We start from the raw sequence: 19,423 nt of genomic DNA, 5'->3' as shown, positions 1-19,423 counted from the left end.
CGTGGGGGGTGTTTCGCCGCCTCCTCCATCATCCGTTGCCCAAACATCCCTGGGGGACGTGGAGGCGGTGGAGCTGCCTGTGCTCCTCAAGGCCACCGCCCTGGTGGCCTCAAATCTAAACGTTCTCTTCACTTTCTTCAGGAGGAGGGCGAGGAGAATATTCCTTTTTTTAACACCACGTCTTGGGAGGCGCTCAAAGAGTGTTTCAGTTGACTTCACTTGGGTCTTGGGGTGGTTTTAGTGTTGCAACAAGAGGTCTCCGATGTAAAACCTCAGGCAGGAGGGAGACGTAACCATTTCTAGATGGCCACCGACCATCTGAAATCCCAGCACGTTTGATTTAGTAGCGTGAGCGGCACCGCGGTTCATTCGGAGTTGCAGAAGACGGGCACGGGGTTAAAAAAAACCCCCTCCAGTTCTCCTTAATTTGTTGCGGTGAATTTATTTTTCCATGCTCAGGAGCACTTGTGATGGGTGAGTAACCCGCCTGGAATTTTGGTCATGGAAAGGGAAGCACTTGCCACCGGGTATTGGCATGGTTAGGAAAACTAAACCATTTTTATTGATTTTATTTCAAGGTGAAGTTTTTAAGGAAGCACTAAGCTGGATTTTTATTTTTTTTCCCTTTCGGCTCCAGAAGTTTTCCTGGCTGGGCTCTGCGCTGGCCTGGGATCTCTGGCAGGGCTCCCGTAAGGCTGGGTTGGCATTGTCAAGGCTGGGTTGGTATCAGCTAAAACCCCCCTGAGGACCTTCATCTGGTTGATATCCCCCAGGCCTGTTCTCCTCCAGCAGCATCTGGCTGGTCCGTGAGCCCAGTCCCTGCCCTGGGAAAAATCTCCGCTGGCTCCTTGTTGGGAGGGAGGGAGAGAGAAATAGGGATGGGAAACCCCTCCCAGGTGCCGGGGAAGGAGCTCTCAGGGTTGTTTTCTCCTTCCTCTTGCAGATCTTCTCGTAGTTGGAGGTCAGTGATGAGTGGTGTTCCCCAGGGATCAGTGCTGGGTCCAGTCCTGTTCAATATATTCATCGATGACCTGGCTGAAGGGATAGAGTGCTCCCTCGGCAAGTTTGCCGATGGTACGAAACGGGGAGGAGTGGGTGACACACCAGAAGGCTGTGCCACCGTACAGAGAGACCTGGGCAGGCTGGAGAGTTGGGCGGAGAGGAACCTTATGAAATTCAACAACGGTAAGTGTAGGGTGCTGCACCTGGGGAGGAATAACCCCATGCACCAGGACAGGTTGGGGGTGACCTGCTGGAGAGCAGCTCTGTGGAAAGAGATCCTGGGAGTCCTGGGGGACAACAGGATGACCATGAGGCAGCGATGGGCCCGTGTGGCCAAGAAGTCATCCTCCCCCTCTGCTCTGCCCTGGGGAGGCCACAGCTGGAGCACTGGGTCCAGTTCTGGGCTCCCCAGCTCAAGAAGGACAGGGAACTGCTGGAGAGGGGACAGCAAAGGGCTACCAAGATGATGAGGGGACTGGAGCATGTCTCTTGTGAAGAAAGGCTGAGGGATTTGGGTCTTTTTAGTCTGGAAAAAAGAAGGCTGAGGGGGGATCTTATCAACGCTTATCAGTAGTTATAGGGTGGGTGTCAGGAGGATGGGGCCAGGCTCTTTTTGGTGGTGGCTGGTGACAGGACAAGGGGTAACGGGCACAAACTTGACCATAGGAAGTTCCACCTAAACATGAGGAGGAACTTCTTTCCTTTGAGGGTGTCAGAGCCCTGGCACAGGCTGCCCAGAGAGGTGGTGGAGTCTCCTTCTCTGGAGACATTCAACACCTGCCTGGTCGCGTTCCTGTGCCACCTGCTCTGGGTGACCCTGCTCTGGCAGGGGGTTGGACTAGCTGGCCAAAGCCACCACTAACCCATGTCCCTCAGCACCACGTCTGCCCATCTTTTAAATCCCTCCAGGGATGGTGACTCCACCACTGCCCTGGGCAGCCTCTTCCAATGCTTGACAACCCTTTCGGTGAAGAAATTTTTCCTAAGATCCATCCTAAACCTCCCCTGGCGCAACTTGAGGCCATTTCTTCTTGTCCTATCGCCTGTTCCTTGGGAGAAGAGCCCGACCCCCACCTTGCTACAGCCAAATACGAACATTGGAGCAAGAATCGGGGTTGTGTAGCTGCTCCCTGAAGATGTTCTGCTGAGAAAAGGTTCTGGGGAAAAGTCCGTGTCTAGGTTAGAGGGTTGTTCCCTGTGCAGGCAAAGGGAGATGTCGGGGTGGGGTCATGTCTGTATTCCCCACGTAGCTGTGGGCTGGCAGACAGTCATGAGATGCAAGAGGGACAGCAGATCTTTAGCTGGTGTAGAAAGGCAGAGGTCTGCAGTAGAAGGATCAGTCTGTGCACAGTTGGCAAGGGAAGAGGAGTTTTCCAAGAGAGGAGCACGATTTACTGTGCCGCAGGTGGCTGATGGGTCCAGGAGAAGGTCTGGATAGCATGGCAAAGCCCGTAGGGTGCCAGGATTGAAGACCTGTGACAAAAAATGACGTCTCAACCAGAGGAAAAGCTCTCCAGGCAGCAGCAGTTGGACTCGACGCACGTTATTCTCAGCAGCCAGATGTCCACCTCATTGCAATCACCGGGGGCGTTAATTGGCACCTGGGTGGATGCTGCTGGCGGCGAAACCGAAGTCCAAATGGCCTTGCTGTGACTGTTCCGTCGGTGGGAGCCCACACTTGTCCTCAGAGGTCCTCCTTCCCGGTGTGAGCCCAGCAGAGCTCCCGGACCTTCGTGAAGATCTCTCTAGGTCACTGTGCTGGGGGCAGAGCCCCATTTATTTTGGCAGCGTTTGCAAAAACGTTGTGAAGAGGATGAAATATGAGACTAAGGGGGAGCGGTGGAGTCTTCGGGGTGGACCTTCGCACCCCCTTTTCACCTAGTAAATGGGTAAACGAGTACAATAGCCCCATACGTACGTGTGGAAAACCCTCATAAAAATGAGGATTAGATAATTGCCCGCTGGAGCCCGTAGTCAAGGCGAAAAGTGTTCTCGGAAATATTTTTTTGAGCCGTGGGGGCCGAAAACATCATTCCTGCCTCGGGTCGGAGCTAACGGCCAAAAAAACCCTGGGATGCTTTGACTCCCCCCGCTCCATTAGCGTGCACAAAGACTCAGTAAAGACGTTCCCCACACCACTGTTAGACTTCAGGTTGTATTTCAGAAGCGTCACTAACCACAGAATCATCGAATGGTTCGGGTAATCACCAGAGCCCTTGAGTTGCCCAGAGAGGTGGTGGAGGCCCCATGCCTGGAGACATTCAAGGCCAGGCTTGACGAGGCTCTGGGCAACCTGATCGAGTGGAAGATGTCCCTGCTCCCTGCAGGGGGGTTGGACTAGGTGGCCTTTAGAGGTCCCTTCCCACCCAACGCATTCGATGATTCTATGATTATTTTGAACACCCCCCCCGGCCCCAGTAACCTTTTCCCTTTGTGTATCTTTCGTTTCCAAGTGTAAATGACGGGAATTATAAACGCAACTTCGTCAACCCGCCTGTAACGGGCCGATGCAATTGGCTTGAAACAATCCGTACATTGAAATGGTTAACTGGGATAAGAAGGGGTTCTTGTGCTGTGAGGGAGGTGAAAGCAGGGCTGAGGAAGAGCGAGCACGGAGAGACTGCTGCAGGGATGAATCCTCCCCGGGCCGTTGGTAAGGCTCACGCAGGCTTTTTATGTTCTTGCTGCTTTTTTTTTTTTTTTTTTCCCCTTTCTTGATAAATCAGCTGTAGAGAAAGGCTCGGTTGGACTTTTATACTGTGTGGAACATGTTGTGCAATGCCACCGCTTAGGCTTTTCTTGATAAATCCCACTCAAATTCAAACGCTCGCCTCTTCTATTTCATTTTGGGTTAAATTTGGTGTTCTGTAGCATTTGTTTTTCCATCTAAAAAGTCAGGCGCCGGGGGAACCCTCTCACTTGTACTTAACGCATAGGGTTGTGGGGTTTGGGGATGCACCCGGCCTTGGGTGACCTCCCGTCCCAGGGTGACCTTGTGGCTGGAGCCTGGAACCCCTCCTCCGTGCCACGTAAAATCCTCCATTCCTGGCGTTGTCTGCTCTAGGTCGCTTCAGATTTAATAATAATAATAATAAAAAAATATATTTGTGAAGCAGAGAGGTAATGTGAAAGGAAGGGACCGGTGAAATAAATGTGTTTTTCTTCTGTTTCTCTTGGCGGGGAGGACAGGGGTTTCAGGGACGCGTGAGCAGGAGAGCTGGGCAGTTCAGCTCGCCTTGAGCTGCGGATCTTGGAGCATCAAAGAGGTGCCTCTTCCTCCGGCCCCGTGCGTTGACACGCTGATAGCCAGGACACCTGCAGGGACCTTTTTCTGGAGGGCTGTGGGGTTTCCACGGTGTGTTTTCAAACACTCCCTGCAGCTGCTTGGGAGGTGTCCAACAGCGCGGGGGGACGAGCAGGGCAAGACAGGACAACTTCTTTACGAGGTTGGAAGGAAGAGAAACTGGAGGCTCCCTCTCTACGTGGTGGGTTTTTTCCACGATATGCCCGAGAGTGCTGGTTTCTGCCCCGTCGGGACACGTTGCATTGCACGGCAGCTCCCGTTCCCCCAGGGTTTTTTTTTTCCCCGTGGGAAGGGGAGCGGGCAGGGAAAAAGAGGTAGTTGATGTCTTCGTAGATCTTGGTCGGAAATAACATCTCAAGGCAGCCCAAGCCGAGGAGCTGGAGAGTGTTTCTGGGTTTGGTGGTAGCCGGAAGGAGCAGCTCCAGCCCCAGCTCCATCCTCCTTCTGGTCCATCCATGGCAGCAAACTCTTGCTTTGGGTTGGAAAAAGGGAAACTGGACTGTAACTGTACATTATATACAGTATTTCTGTGTTCTTCAAGGTCTTTTCCAACCCAGAAGATTCTAGGATTAAGTGGAGTAAGTGGCAGTCACGTTGTCTTCTGCACACAAGCCCTGCTATTCGGTCATAGCTTTCGAAGCCCTCTAAAGGTGATAATGAAATGAAAATTTATTTTGGCAGCATTTGCAAAAACATTGTGAAGAGGATTAAACGTGAGGCTACGGGGGAGTGGTGGAGTCTTCAGCTTTTGATGACCTGAAATGAAGAATAATGGATCTCTAGAAGATATTTATACCTGAGTTCCTAGGTTACAGCCTTAGTAACCGGGTGAAGGTCTGCGATTAGATTTGAGGGCCTGAAAGCTCCTTTTTTTTTCGGCGAACTCTGTCAAAGTGTCCGTAATTGCATCCAGTTCTGCTCATCGCTGTTGGTTGGGAAGCAAGTGAGGAACACACGAAGAATAAACAAAGACTCTTGTTAGGCCGAGCGTTGGTTGCACGGCAGTGGATGTTCTCCAGACCTTTTCCTTGCCTTCCTTCACCCCTCTGCGCTCTGACCATCACGTATTTTGGCCAAATCCTTGCACCAGCGTTGCCTAGAGCTTTTTGGACTGGCTGAGGGCTTTGGGGTGGCCGTATTTCCAGTTCTCTGGATATTGTGGTGACCTGCAGACAGTATTTTTCTTGTGTTGTTTCCAGATTGCATACCAGATGTTAGAGCTGGGCTGTCAGGCTGTTTCACAATGGTTTGCTTTCCGTTTACTAAATAGGAATTTTCTTTCTCTCCTTCCAAAGTCACCGGGTAGACGTGGAATCAAAGTACCCTTTGATGTCTCACTGCAACATTTCCTTTACCTCCACGATTAGGACTCGCCAATTTTTTTTCAAGCATCAAACTAATTCCCATCCAGATGCTTTTACTTGAAAACATCTCTTGGACCTAAATCCATCGGTGCCAGTCCCTAAGTTGGTATGTTTCTTTCCCAAAGAGGAAGGTTAACCTCGGTGACATCTGCCCAGATGTTGTTTACCTCCACACCGCGGTGTGTTATTTGACCCCCCTAATAATTTGGCTGTTTTCAGCATTAACTTTGTACCTGCCTCCCTGAAACCAGTGCTCAGCGTGCCCGAGGGCTCCTGGCCATGAGAAGTGGGGGAAAAAAGAGATCTCTCCTGGGGAAAAAGAGATTTCTTCTTCCATTTCTGTGGAGCGTCAAAGTCCATCCCGTGTCTGTGTAGCTGAACTTCGCTTTTCGACTGGATTTATTAACTTTCTTACATCCTGCCCTGCCGTGCCGTCTCTGCCCGTTCTTCACAAACTGTTCCCTGCTCCCCTCTCCCAAATTCTTGAAGCTTTTTTCAGATTTCTCTGTTTTTTTCCCCTTCGTTCCTCTAGCCCAGGGGCTGTTTTCTCCTTAGCACCGCAGCATGAACGTAGGGCGGGCGGCAGCGGGAGGATGCTCGGGTTAGAGACCCCACCAGCTGCCAAGGGCAAGATCTCATGGGCAGGAGGAGGAGATGGCCGGAGGCCACAAACATTTCTGCAGCGGAGGAAAGGAAGGTGAAGCTAACAGCTCGGGGCTGCCAGGTGTGCTTGGAGCAGCCCGGCACTCATCGCATCCTCATCAAAGGCTTGGAAGGACTACAAAGCCCGTGTCACCCCGCTCCGTTCCTGCCATCGTTGTGTGGAGATCCGGGATGAAAACGCAATTCCTTCTTGGTGTGAGTGTCGCACCCAGCAGTCGTAGCTCCAGAGGAGCGCTGGCAGGTGGGGGACCCTAAATGATGCCTCCATGGAGCTGCTCTCCAGAGCATCTTTTGGACTGGAAGCGTTCGAGACCAGCAAGTGTTCAAGGCCAGGTTGGCCGGGGCTTGGAGCAACCTGGGCTGGTGGGAGGTGTCCCTGCCCAGGGCAGGGGGGTGGAACGAGGTGATCTTGAAGGTCCCTTCCAACCCAAACCATTCTGTGATTCTGCGACTGGGGAGGGTGTCACTGCCAGGGGGGTATGGGACATACAGGGGAAGAACATTTTAGGATCGCACCGGGCTTACTATGGGATGTTCAGAGGAGGAAACAAAGGCAGGGATCAAGGTGTTTTGAGGGGGAACGAGGGTGGGAGAACAGGGTGGAAAGGGCTGGTTGTGTGTAAGCAGGTTGCTGGTCGGCCCCCTTGGCTGTGCCCTGCGTGCGAGCAGTGCGGCCTGGTCCTGTGTGCTCGTTAAAACCCATTTCTAATTATTTCCTGGGCGAGGGGCTGTCTTCCGTGCGTACGGGGGTCTGAATGCCAGGACTGCAGTGGGAGCACGGGTCGGGGGCCTGAGCGTGGGGGTGCCAGGAAACACGGAGGCAGCCTGCCCGGTGAAGATACACCTCTATTGTATATCTATATGTGTATCTTTCCCACTAATGAGCCTTTATCTCGGCCAGAGAGGGGAACAGGATGAAGCCGTTGGCGCCGGTTTGTGTTCGTGTGAGCGTTTCTGTCCATGTGGGGGGGCACGGGGAGCCCGGCCGGGGCGAGAGGCGATGCCCCCAGCACACCGTGCTCTGAGCATCACCCACTTCGGGGCATCCCAGAAGAGGAGCCAGGAACTCGTTTGGAGTCGGCGTTGGAAAAAACACAAAAGGAGCAGGTCTGAAAATCGGGGGGGGTGGTGGGGTGGTTGGATGACGGTACCCGGGATGCGGGTTACAGACTTTTCCAGCGTCTTTTTTGGCAGCGAAGGTTGAGGGACTGCGGGAACTTAAAGGAGCTGCGCAGCCCGTAGGGTGAGGAAACGCTCGGCGCTCGCTTCTTTCCGAGGATTTCAGGGAGGTTTTGCCTTGGCGGGACATCTTGTGTGGGTATGAGGAGGGCTGAGCTCTTGGGAGCGTTTGGGAAAGACTTGGAAGTCGGCGTGGCTCCTGCGTTTTTGAGACCAAAGCTGCAGGTACCGGGGGAAGTGCTGCGGAGTGACCTGATTAAAAATACCCCGGGTCGAAAGCCAGACCCGCTCTGCTGGCAAGAGAAGCGTGATTCTGGCTGGCTGGTGGCGTAAACACGAAAACCATTTGGCCAAACACCTCTCCGTGCGGATCCAGTTACGCGGCCAGCAACCAAACTGGTTTCCTACCGAGCGTAGACTGGGATTGCGCCGGGGAGGCAGATGGTTTCTGGTAGCAAAGAGCCGCAATAGCTTCGTATTCTTCCGCTTGCAGATTTCCTTCGGCGAGGCGGCAGCGCCAAAACCGCTTTGAAAGACCCCAGCAAGAAAAGCAAGAAAAAAGGAAAGGAATGGTGTAACGTCGGAGCCTTTCAGTGGGGAAAGAACAGGGATGAAGTGTTTCTGCTGTGTCAGTCAGTCAGCGGGCACCGTTTCGCCTCATCATCTCATTTGGACCTGTTGAAAAATCGCGCCTGGTGTTTGTGCGCCTGTGGCTCTGCAGAGGGTTGGGGTTTTTTTTATAAACAGGCGGGTCTTTAGGGCTTTTTTTGCCTGAAGATCTATTTATATACAAATTAATATCCGTTGATGAAGCGCGTGGATTATTAAGGTTGATTATTTATCGTAGGTGTGATTTCTGTCACCCGGGATTGCTTCCTTTCCTGTGCCGGACAGCTAAAGGTTTTATAGGGTTTATTAAGGCATAGCAAGCGCTAAGAGTGTTTGAACGCTTGCAAACGCCGGTATTTCCATGGAAAAAAAAAAAATCTGGAGCTTGGGGGGGGCTGGGCATTTTTCCACTTGGTTTTTAAGCGCAAGAACCCCGGTCACATCACTTGGCGTAGCCTTGCTGGGCGCCGGGGCTCGGTGGGACGGCCAGATAATCTTCTGCCGTGATGCTTCAGCCAACCTCCAGAACAATTCCGGCTTAAGAAAAAAATGCGCGTGCATTAAAAACCCCAGCTTTTGATTTTTTTTTTTTTTTTTTTTTTTTTTTTCCAGCCAAAACCTGCCAGGTTTTCAAGCCACTTTGCTGAGCCTCTCCCTTGGAGGCTGCGCTGAGCTAAACCCCGTCTCGGTGAGAGCGGCTCAGACGGAGTTTTAGCTCAGCCCTGCGCGTTGGAGCCCTGTTTTAAGCGCTTGATTAACAACGCTGCCCCCACCTTCTGTGTAGCCTGAACAGATGAATATATCCCACCGGTAAGAATATTTGTCAGGCAGTCGAATTTATCCCGAGCTTCATTTTAGTCTTTTTACAAAGGATGTAGATGGTATCCTGATACAGAATATAGGCATAACTGTATATTTAAGCATACAAAAATGTTGTAAATGCCTGTTTTGGAGATTTCTTGGGGCTCTGAGACAATATCGGTGCCAACAGAGGAAGAGAAAATGTTTTTTTTTTGCCTTCGGGCGGCCGAGCATCCGAGCGCGGCTTCCTGCAGAGACGGTGACCTTCGGCGATTTTCTTCGCCATCCACATGACCTGGGGGGGGGGGAAGGGGGGTGATGTTGTCTTGACATCACCTGGCACGGAAACAGCTGTTATCTAATACATTTAATAGATTTCTGAGGTCAGAAGAGACCGTTACGATCATCCAGCTTGACAGTTACTACCATCGATTGCGATATTTTGGGCTCCAGCCAGCTGCCAGCGAGGGTCAGGGAGGACTTTTTTCCCCCCCAGTGCACAATCAGGGGGCATTTGCTGGGTTGGTTTTATGAGTTTGTTTTCCTGTTTCGTGTTTTTTTTTTTTTTTTTCTGGAGGCATCCGAGGCTGGTGGGGGCTGGAGACGGGGCCAGGGCCCCGTGGTTGGGTAAAGAAGCCGGTTCACCCGCGGCGGTGATGTCTTCTCCCGGAGATGCTGATGTGCTGGCAAAGCAGAGAAGCTTTTGGGTATCATTTCTGCCCCCCCGCCCCCCAGCTGCTATATTGACCCACATGAGTCAATCCCATACGAGATGTGGGATCAGAACAAAGTTTTTTTCCCCAAATTAGATGGGAAGGGACTTTTTGCTGCCTTCTGCGAGATGTGGAGCAGGGGGACGGATCTGGTCCCCCAGGCGCAGCTTGTGCGGCAACGTCCTCGCCGGTGCGACGCTCGGGCGCCGCCGGCCCACCTTCTCCTTTGCCCGTGGCACCCAAAAGTTCAGTTTCTGGAGAATAAAACCAACCCAGCCTGGCAAGAAACAGTCACTGCAACGTAATCAGGGAGGATCCGGGTGGATTGCGGGGAATGGGAGATGAGGTTGATCTAATTGGCTTCGTTAACCTGAAGGCTGAGAAATGACTGGTGCCGGCTGTATTATTTGACCTTTTGATTTATTCTTGGGCATTATGAGAATATAATTCTCAGCATTAGAGTGAAACAGAGCAGTGGGGTGGCCTGGGAGCAGAGACCTGGGAAGGCAAGGAAAGCTCTGTACCAGCCGGCTTGCCGGGGAGTGGGAGTTTGCCGTGTGTACTGGGAATATAAATAACCAGATCAGCCCAGAATCAACAGTTTTGTCAGCTGTACTGGGGCTGTGCCAGCTACAGGCTCTACATATGTAATTCTTATTATAATTCTTTCTCTTGTACCAGTCCCGTAATGATCTCGTTACATAAGGAGGGAGTTTTAATGGGGTTATAAAAGGGAAAGAGTTCTTCAAATCTATTGCCGGTGGAAGGCTTTGTGGAGGATGGGCTGCCCCGCTCCCTTCCTAAAGCCAAGGATTTATCCCCGTGTGTCTGGGGGGAAAAAGGAAAAAAAAAAAAAAAAGGAAAAAAAAAAAAAAAAGAGTGAGCTCCTTCATTCCAGGTGAGTGAAAAAGCGTTGCTGGAGGCCTCCGGCCGGGAGCCCGGGCTCGCGTCTCTTTTATGGCAGCGAAATAATGCCTGGTGCTTGACACTACAGCTGCTGTTTCACACCTCGCTGGGTTTAATCTTATGAATAAACAGTATACTAATTGTTTCAGCTTTCAGGGCAGCGGGGTTCGCAAGGCAGCCTAGTCATGCCAGGAATTTAAGTTTATGTAATTGGGTTTTTTTTTTTTTTTGCTGTGGATTGCAGGCACCGGCCCCTGGCCAGCCCCGGGGCACGAAACGCCGCGCGTCGGAGATGGCTGAGAACCTGCAAGGTCCTTACGCCGCCGGAGCATCCTCCACGGGCGGTGCGTCCTGTCGCACCGTGACGCCAGGGGTCTGTCAGATGCCGCCCTGCCGTGATGCTCCGTCGGGAAGAGCGCGTGGAGCAGAAGCCGAAGCAGCTCCGATACCTTTGAAAGCAATGCTTTCCGAGGAAATAAAAGCAGGGTGAGCTGTGCCGGTGACGAGGGTGCGCGTCAGGAGAGAAGCACCCCGCGGATGGACATAACGCTTCACATTCGGTTTTCTTCCCACCTGTGGTCCAGAAGCTGCCAGGATGTTTCGTGGGCCTGGTGTGGATAAAGCCGAGGGCAGAGGAGAGGCTGAGCATCTATATAACAAAAGGAAATTTGGGAGTGGTTTTCATGGTGACTTGCATGGATACAACCCAGGCGTGTCTGGTATTTTCTCTGCCCCGTTGCTTTCCCTGTGCTTTTATTCCACCCCGGAGGGGGGAACCACCCCCCGCCTGCTGGCCCCAGCATCTCTCAAACCACCTCCCCTGCGCCGCCGTCTCCCCTCCTGCAGAGCAAACCCAAACACGCCGTCTCCTTGGGCTTGTGTTCCAGCTCCCCCCTCCCATCTGCTCGTCTCCTCTCCTCCCCTGCTTCCCCCAACGTCCCTCCGTGCCAGATGGTCCCTCTCTCCCGCGCTGGCTGCTCCTCCTCCCCTCCGGGCACCCTCAACCTTGCCAAGCCCCAGGATTTTTCTTGCAAAGCTGGTGAAACTTGACGTTTTTAGCGATGTCCCAGCTCCTGCGATGATGGCTGGCTTGCAGCTGTTTTCTTTTATCTTCAAAAAACAAAGTTTCCAGACCCAGGGCTCACATGTATGTTATTTAGTTCCTTGGGAGTTTTTAAGCTGATCAGGTGGGATTTCTCCTTGATCTTTGAAACCCGCTAAGCTCTCTGGTTGCCTTTTTCCTCTCCCTTTCAGGGATATTCTCCGTTTGCTTCCTTCCTCTCAACTTTTCTGCTGACTGGTCGGATCTGCGCTCCAGTTTGGGGTGGATTTTCCCATTTAATCTCCTCTTGTTATTTAGCGGCGACGCCGAATAATCGCATCTTTCTCTGCCGGCTAGGTGGGCGTCCAGCTGCTTCTGCAACGGAGGAGGACGTTTTTGCAAGCGGTGGGAGCCAGCAGGAGGAGGTAACGCAGCCGCCCATCCCTGCCAGCCTGCTCCGTGCCTGCTGGCGGCGGAGCCTCTGCCGCGGGACGGGGATTTCCATGGGAGGTTTAATTTAGAGGGTCGCCGTGGCGTGGCGTGGCGTTGTCGAAGCCTTTCTCTTGGTCAACACGTATTTTGGGGTATTTCCTATCCGTCTAGGACCGGCTCTAGTGCTGGTTGGAAAAACCCAGGCTGTGCCCATGGAAGCTGCGGTGGCGACAGAAGGAGACGGACAAAGGGACGACGGGTTGTCCTGTCTGCTAGGGAGTGCGGTCACGGCCAGAGAGCCAGGCTGAGAGAGGCATCCAGACAAGCCCTTCACGCCAAGGAAGTCAGGATTTTTGGCTTATCCTGCTAATATAAGAGCGTATACACACAGGTGCCAGGGAGTTATGCTTTTTGAAGGCATTTGATCCGCTCTTGGATGGCCGATTCAAAGGGAAGCCATCACACGCTGCTGCATCCCTGCAGGAGGGCTGCCATCCCAGATCCACCATCTGCCGGCTTCGTTGGTGGATGCGGCGTCTATGTTTTTACAGTTACAGATGGCTCGAGAAGTTAAATCAACTTGACACAGCAATGGCACAGAGTTTTTCCTTCCCTCCCACTCGTGCGTGTCAGCGCAGCCCCTTTCCATCCATCAGCCATGGTGACGGATGGTTATCACCAGCCAGCATGGGATGCTGGAGTCAAGCATCCTCCACGGTGTTGTAGCAAGCTTCAACATCCTTATTTTCCGAGCAACATCTGAAAAAAACCCCATCTGCTTGTGTCTATTCATCAGTAAAACTCCCAGATTTGGAGGTTTGGGTTGTTTTTTCTTTTTTCCCCAATCTGTCTGCCCTGGTGAACCAGCAACCGGCAGAAACCATCGGTGATCCAGGTCTCATCCCACCATCCCCACGGTCCATATCGACCTCAACGGGAGGCTGAATGGCTTCCAAATGAAAAAAAAACCCAAATCCTTCTTTTTAAGAGCAAATATTACTCAACTGCTTTTATTTCTTATTCTATATTACTCTATTATTCCTTATTATTTCCATGTCATTCTAGATTGTTTCTTATTTTTTATTACTTGCTGGTTTTATTTCAACTCTTGTGTAACCGTTTCAACCACTTAGCTCAACTCTGGGCTCATACGTGGAAAGATCAGGGGACGGCGTCGTCTTCTCGAGACGTTTTAATTAAGGTGCCGTCGCTGCTAGGTGGAGAAGAGTCCTCGCCTCTGAAAAATCGTGCTCAGTCTTAGATTTTGATTTCCGAGTGGTGTCTCAGGGGGGGTTGAATTGTTGGTATTTGCTCCAGTGAAAGCCACGTGTGTACAGATACCTGGCCTCCAAGTTGGAGATAATCATAGAATCACAGAATGGTTCGGGTTGGAAGGGACCTTGAAGATCATCTAGTTCCAACGCCCCTGTCCTGGGCAGGGAATAATGAATAATGAACATGGGGAGGAATAACCCCCTGCACCAGGACAGGTTGGGGGTGACCTGCTGGAGAGCAGCTCTGTGGAAAGAGATCCTGGGAGTCCTGGGGGACAACAGGATGCCCATGAGGCAGCGATGGGCCCTGGTGGCCAAGAAGGCCAATGGCATCCTGGGGGGGCAGCAAGAAGAGCATGGCCAGCAGGTGGAGGGAGGTCATCCTCCCCCTCTGCTCTGCCCTGGGGAGGCCACAGCTGGAGCACTGGGTCCAGTTCTGGGCTCCCCAGCTCAAGAAGGACAGGGAACTGCTGGAGAGGGGACAGCAAAGGGCTACCAAGATGATGAGGGGACAGGAACACCTCTCTGATGAAGAAAGGCTGAGGGATTTAGGTCTTTTTAGTCTGGAAAAAAGAAGGCTGAGGGGGGATCTTATCAACGCTTATCAGTAGTTATAGGGTGGGTGTCAGGAGGATGGGGCCAGGCTCTTTTTGGTGGTGCCCGGCAACAGGACAAGAGGTAACGGGCACAAACTTGACCATAGGAAGTTCCACCTAAACATGAGGAGGAACTGCTTTCCTTTGAGGGTGGCAGAGCCCTGGCACAGGCTGCCCAGAGAGGTGGGGGAGTCTCCGTCTCTGGAGACATTCCAAACCCACCTGGTCGCGTTCCTGTGCCACCTGCTCTGGGTGACCCTGCTCTGGCAGGGGCTTGGACTAGATGATCTCCAGAGGTCCCTTCCAACCCCTGCCAGTCTGGGATTCTGTGAAGAGAAACCTAAAATGAGGAATTTAGAGTCTGGCAATAGGTGGATTTGTGCCTGCTGGTGAGTGTAAATATGTTTACCTGCTAATGCGTGGGGAGGTGAAGAGGTTAATTAGAGCACAGCTAATCAAGCGCTCCACTGAAGCGGGCTGCTCGGGGTTGATTGCGCTGATACTTAACCAGCACCTTTAAAACAGGGATTCCGGCCTGCCCTTAGAAACAGGATAAAAATGAGCTTAAATGGGTTATTTAATGGAGTATGTATACGAGGGAGTGAAGTGGCTGCGCAGTCTGTGATAAACGGATGCTAATGTCCAAATGAAACCCATTCAGGGACTTACTATATATATATTATTTCTATTTCTCCTCCCCAAAGTCCCTTTTGCTCCCTGCCGTCGTCTTCATCCCCCGGAGCGGCGGTGGCCTGGCCTGCTGGGGTGGCACAGGGAGGTGACACTGGGTCTCTTGTCCCAGTGAACTCGGCTGTGGTGCAGCGGTGAGTGAGGATATTGGCGTCTGCCTACAGGATTTTGAGCTAAATCCTACGAATTGCGCCCTAATGTCATTCTATACGTTTGAGACGTTGCTGGTATTTGCATAATCGCTCCATTTCTTCCTAGGTTGCAGGCAGGGATGATCATTCCACCAGCGCCAAAATCCCGGGAACTGGCTAAAACTCTCCGCCCCGTGCCGTTGCATGAGGAGGTGTCGGGGGGTCCCGGCTGATCCAGCGCTTCTTCGCTTGCTATTTGGGTCGAGAGCTTGAAACTCCCTGAGATATGCTTACGCTGGCTGTGAGAGGAGTCAAGCACGTCTCCAAAGGAAGAAATTCCAAGGTAATTTGAATTTTTGAGCCAAACCGCCTTTGCGCAGCGCTGGAAGAGGGAGCACCTCTTAACAGCCTTGTTTAGGAAGGCGCTTAACCCAAAGCCGTATTTATGTTTTCTCCTGAGAGGAGAAAATTTGTCCTTCCCTAACGTTGATGAAGATGCGTAAGCTTACGCTGCCTTATGAATACGCAAACTAATCGCATCGTCGCGGACGTAAAAGTGGTGATTTGTGATGCTGACTTTTATACAATTAATTTGGGTTTTAACGAAAACGTAGGCCCGGTGTCGATGTCTCCCTGTTTTGCGTTGCTCAGCGGGGATGTCGGAGCCTGGGGAACAGGAAACCTCACTTGAAGTCCTTCTTTAGAAAGAGGATCAGGACGTTTGCCATCCGTGGGAGACGCTGGTTCCTGCGGGTGAGCTCCGTGGGGGAGGCGACCGCTCCGATTTCTGCCATCCGACATGGCCTGTTCCTTGCTCTCCTCCCCTCCCAACCCTGTTTCCGGGAGCTGGCCGTGCTCAGCGTACGCCGAGCTCGGAAAACCCAGCGGTAAGGTGCACTTATTTTGAAAAATCGAGTGGCAACCGGCGTGAACAGGCGTCCCCGGGAAAGAACCACCAGGGAGATGGGGCTGGACCGACCGTCTTCTCCAGCGAGCACGTAGCCCTAATTAATTAACCCGCGTCGATGAAACTATTGCTATGGCTTTGATAGCAATTTTTAATAGCGGGATAGGGGCTGATGCCAGCTGTGCTGGAGAAGGGGTGAAGATTCCCCTCGACTTCAGTGGGATCTGCAGATCCCCGGGAGGTTTGGTGTTTGACCCGCGGAAGCGGTTGGACTCATTCCCGTGCACCCTTGTGGTGTTTGGGTCAGACATCTCATTTTCAGGAGATAATCATGAGAAAAAAATAAGTTCTGAGATAGGGATGGTGCATCTGGGTACTGGCCTCTCTCCTCCCGTCCGACAAAGCTTCCGCCTGAGCCCTGGCCGACACCGCGGAGGCGCAACAGCCTTTAGCAGGACACGGGTTCATCAGAGGATGGTGGAATCGTTTAGGTTGGAAAAGACCCTGAAGGACATCAATGTTTTGGTAAAGTGCAACATTTAATAACAAACAGCAAACTTCTTTTGTTACTAAGTATCTTCCAGTCCTCCAGGGGCCTTATTTGTTGTCTTTATTGCCAGGTGGAGCCTCTTCGTAAATATTTTGGCCAATGCTAATGTCATTTCTTCCCTCAACTGAATCTCAGAGGACTGAAAAATATGAAGGTAAATCCATCTGCCATGTACAGGAGGGTTCAGCCGTGACCGGTGGCTGGTTTTGGGGAGCAGATGTAGTGACGAGGAGGAGGAGGAGGAGAAGGAGGAGGAGCTGGGCGCTGTCTTAAAAGCTGCTGGTTTTGGAGTGAAAAACAATTCTCCAGCTCCATAAATGACTAATAGCCTTTTCCCCTGCTCCTCTCCGGCCAGCGATGGGGGTACGGTGTGCAGAGCATGCTCTTCTCCACGCTGCGCCCCCAGGATGGAGCTGCTGGTGAGGTGCCCTGTGCGTTCCCTACACGCTTTACAGGCTAACGGGTTTTTTTTTTTTAATCTTTGACTTCAACTTTTTGTTTTTCTAGCATATCTTTTCCACCTCTGGCTTCTCCCTGGAAGTGTCCCATCCCTGGAGGGGTTCAAGGCCAGGCTGGACGGGGCTCGGAGCAACCTGGGCTGGTGGGAGGTGTCCCTGCCCAGGGCAGGGGGGTGGAATTAGGTGGCCTTTAAGGTCCCTTCCAACCCAAACCATTCTGTGATTCCGTGATCCTCGACTGCACACTGTGGTGCCGGAATGGGCAGGGAAATAAATACAAACTCCTGTACTGTAGTGCTTCCCCCCCCCCGCCCCAGGTGAAGCTGGGCTGCAGATACGGCAATATAAATCTTAACTTATTTTAATTATTAGGCTTTTACTTATTTGGAGTCCTTTGACAGCAGCCGATAAAGATGGTCGCAAACAGAGACAGCTGGTAGAGGAGTGTGGTTGACAAGCATAAATAAATAAAATTAATGGAAATAGAAAGCCCTTCTGCTGCTTCGTGGTGACAACTGAAGCGCTTCACTAAAAATGGATCGACTGCAGAGAGGCAGAAAAGAATTAAGAGGTGCTGCAATAAGCTGGGGAGTTCGTTTTCTCTCGGAAACTTTTTTTCTTTTGATGGAAAAGTGGATTTTCAGTCAGACTTTTTCACTAGCCACGTTGATTTTTTTTGTAAAAGATTTTTTTTTTTTTTTTTTTTTTTTTGTCCCCTGGGAAGATAGGAATGCCCCGTGTCCTAAACAGTGGAGGTTGGGGCTGTAACCTGGAACGTGGGAGGCTGTAGTTTGGAGGTTCGGTCTAGTTCCTGTACTTTATCTCGCAGTCGCTTTTCTTTTGCCGGCGCAAAATAACTGTGGAGGAAATAACTGTGCCTTCTGCCGCTTTATCTGAGACACGAAAAGTCTGAGCAACAAACCCGGCTTTCTCTCCTCAGACAATCGCCCCTGCGTGCCCTCGCGCTGCGTACAAGGGGGGGGAAAAAAAAAAAGATACGCCACAAACAGCTGCAGACAACTGGGTGAAGAAAAGACGGATTCAAAATAAAACGCAAATATCCTAAAAAAAAAAAAAAAAAAAAAAAAAAAGGCTGTGCGGAACGCTATTCCTGAGCTCTCTGCTGAATGTAGCCCCAACTTGATTTTATTTGCTTTGGTCAGGGGAAAGTTAAAGCCTCCTTATTTGAGCCCGGTATTTTTAGATGCAAAATACAGAATACCCGTTGTGGGTAGCGGCCTTGCCCTCAATTTATTTTATTTTCTGTCTCCGTTGTTCCGCTGCTCTATAATCATCCTGCGGCTTGTGTTCGTGGTGTGCCTTATATTTACCACGCAACGTGCAAATGGGTATCTTGTAAAATACCCCACGTCTTTCCACTGCCCGTCGCAGGAAGCGCTTGGTTGGCCCTGGAAAATCGTGAGGCAATTAAAACCCAACCCTACTTATTTCGTAATTAAACGGAGGCACCTCCCGTACGAATTTTTGCACAACTTTAGGAAGCGGGTGAGGACGCTTTTGGGAGCGAAGCAGCGGAGGAAATTAGCCCGTTCCTCTCAGGTTTGCCGATTGGCGTCTTCCAAGGCAGCGCGACGGTGGCCAGGGAGAGCCGAGAGGGTGGTTGTCCCGTCCCTGGGACCATGCCCGAGGGTTTCCACCCGCCCTCCAGACACTGGCCACTGCGTGAGCAAACCCGCATCCTCCCTCCCTGCAGGGACAACTCATCTTCTCCGTGGCTGTACGAAGTAATTAAGCGCTTTGAGTCCTGACAAGAGGACGATAATCCCGTCCTGGAGCCAGTTTTCATGTCACAACACGTCCTCGCACGCTACCCGGCAGCCAGCTTTCCCCTTGGAGGTCAGGCTCGTCAGCAAAGCCTACGATGAAAGCGCTGTAGGCTCCCAGTCCTCAGGAAATTACAACCTGGGTGCGCGGGGAGAGATCAAAGGGGCCGGGGTCAGCCCTCGGGGCACGCTGACAGCACCAAACCGGAGGCGAAGGAGGCAGAAACTGGATTTAGCAACAGTTTAAGTAACGTCAGGCCCACCCTGGCTGGTCTGCGCAGGGTTGGCGTTGCAGCGACGGCTACTGCTGGGCTGCCGCATCCGCCCTCGCCGAGAGCCGGGACCTCTCCTGCCTCCCTCCCCCCATCCCTGCTTCAGGAAGAGACGGCGTTTTGAAAGCAACCTGATGAGATTTAACCAGCTTTTCCTCCAGTGATGGATGGCACGCACGTATCTTCTTACTGCACATAACCGATTTGTTTTTACTAAGCGTAAATATATTTACCTCCTACCTTGCATCCATGGGAGGCGTCGGTTTGAGTCCACACAGTCAGCGGTGGCAGCCTTCCTCCTGCCGTTCCCGAGGGAAATAGCCATTCCCACTGCACTACAGGAATGTCAGTGTGTATATATATATTTATATATATATATATATATGTATATATATATATATTCAGCTCCTCCACTTGGTAACCCAACGCCTGAACCGGGCATCTTGGTGTTTTTGAGAGTCCTCCTTGCCGTAGTGGGGCTGGACCCTTGGGCAGGTGCCAGCTGCGGCGTGTGCCAGGCCAGGATCTTCATCCCGGGTGAGTCATAGAATCACAGAATCATAGAACTGCCCAGGTTGGAAGGGACCTTTCAGGTCATCGAGTCCAACCATCAACCTAACTCTGACAAAAAACGTCAATAAACCATGTCTCTAAGCATTATGTCTGCCCGGCTTTTAAATACCTCCAGGGATGGCGACTCCACCACTGCCCTGGGCAGCCTCTTCCAATGCTTGACAACCCTTTCG

The sequence above is a fragment of the Larus michahellis genome, chromosome Z (assembly GCF_964199755.1).
Source record: "Larus michahellis chromosome Z, bLarMic1.1, whole genome shotgun sequence".
NCBI classification, from domain to species: Eukaryota; Metazoa; Chordata; class Aves; order Charadriiformes; family Laridae; genus Larus; species Larus michahellis.
The sequence above is the reverse complement of the archived record's forward strand: the minus strand, read 5'-3'. Positions refer to the sequence as shown.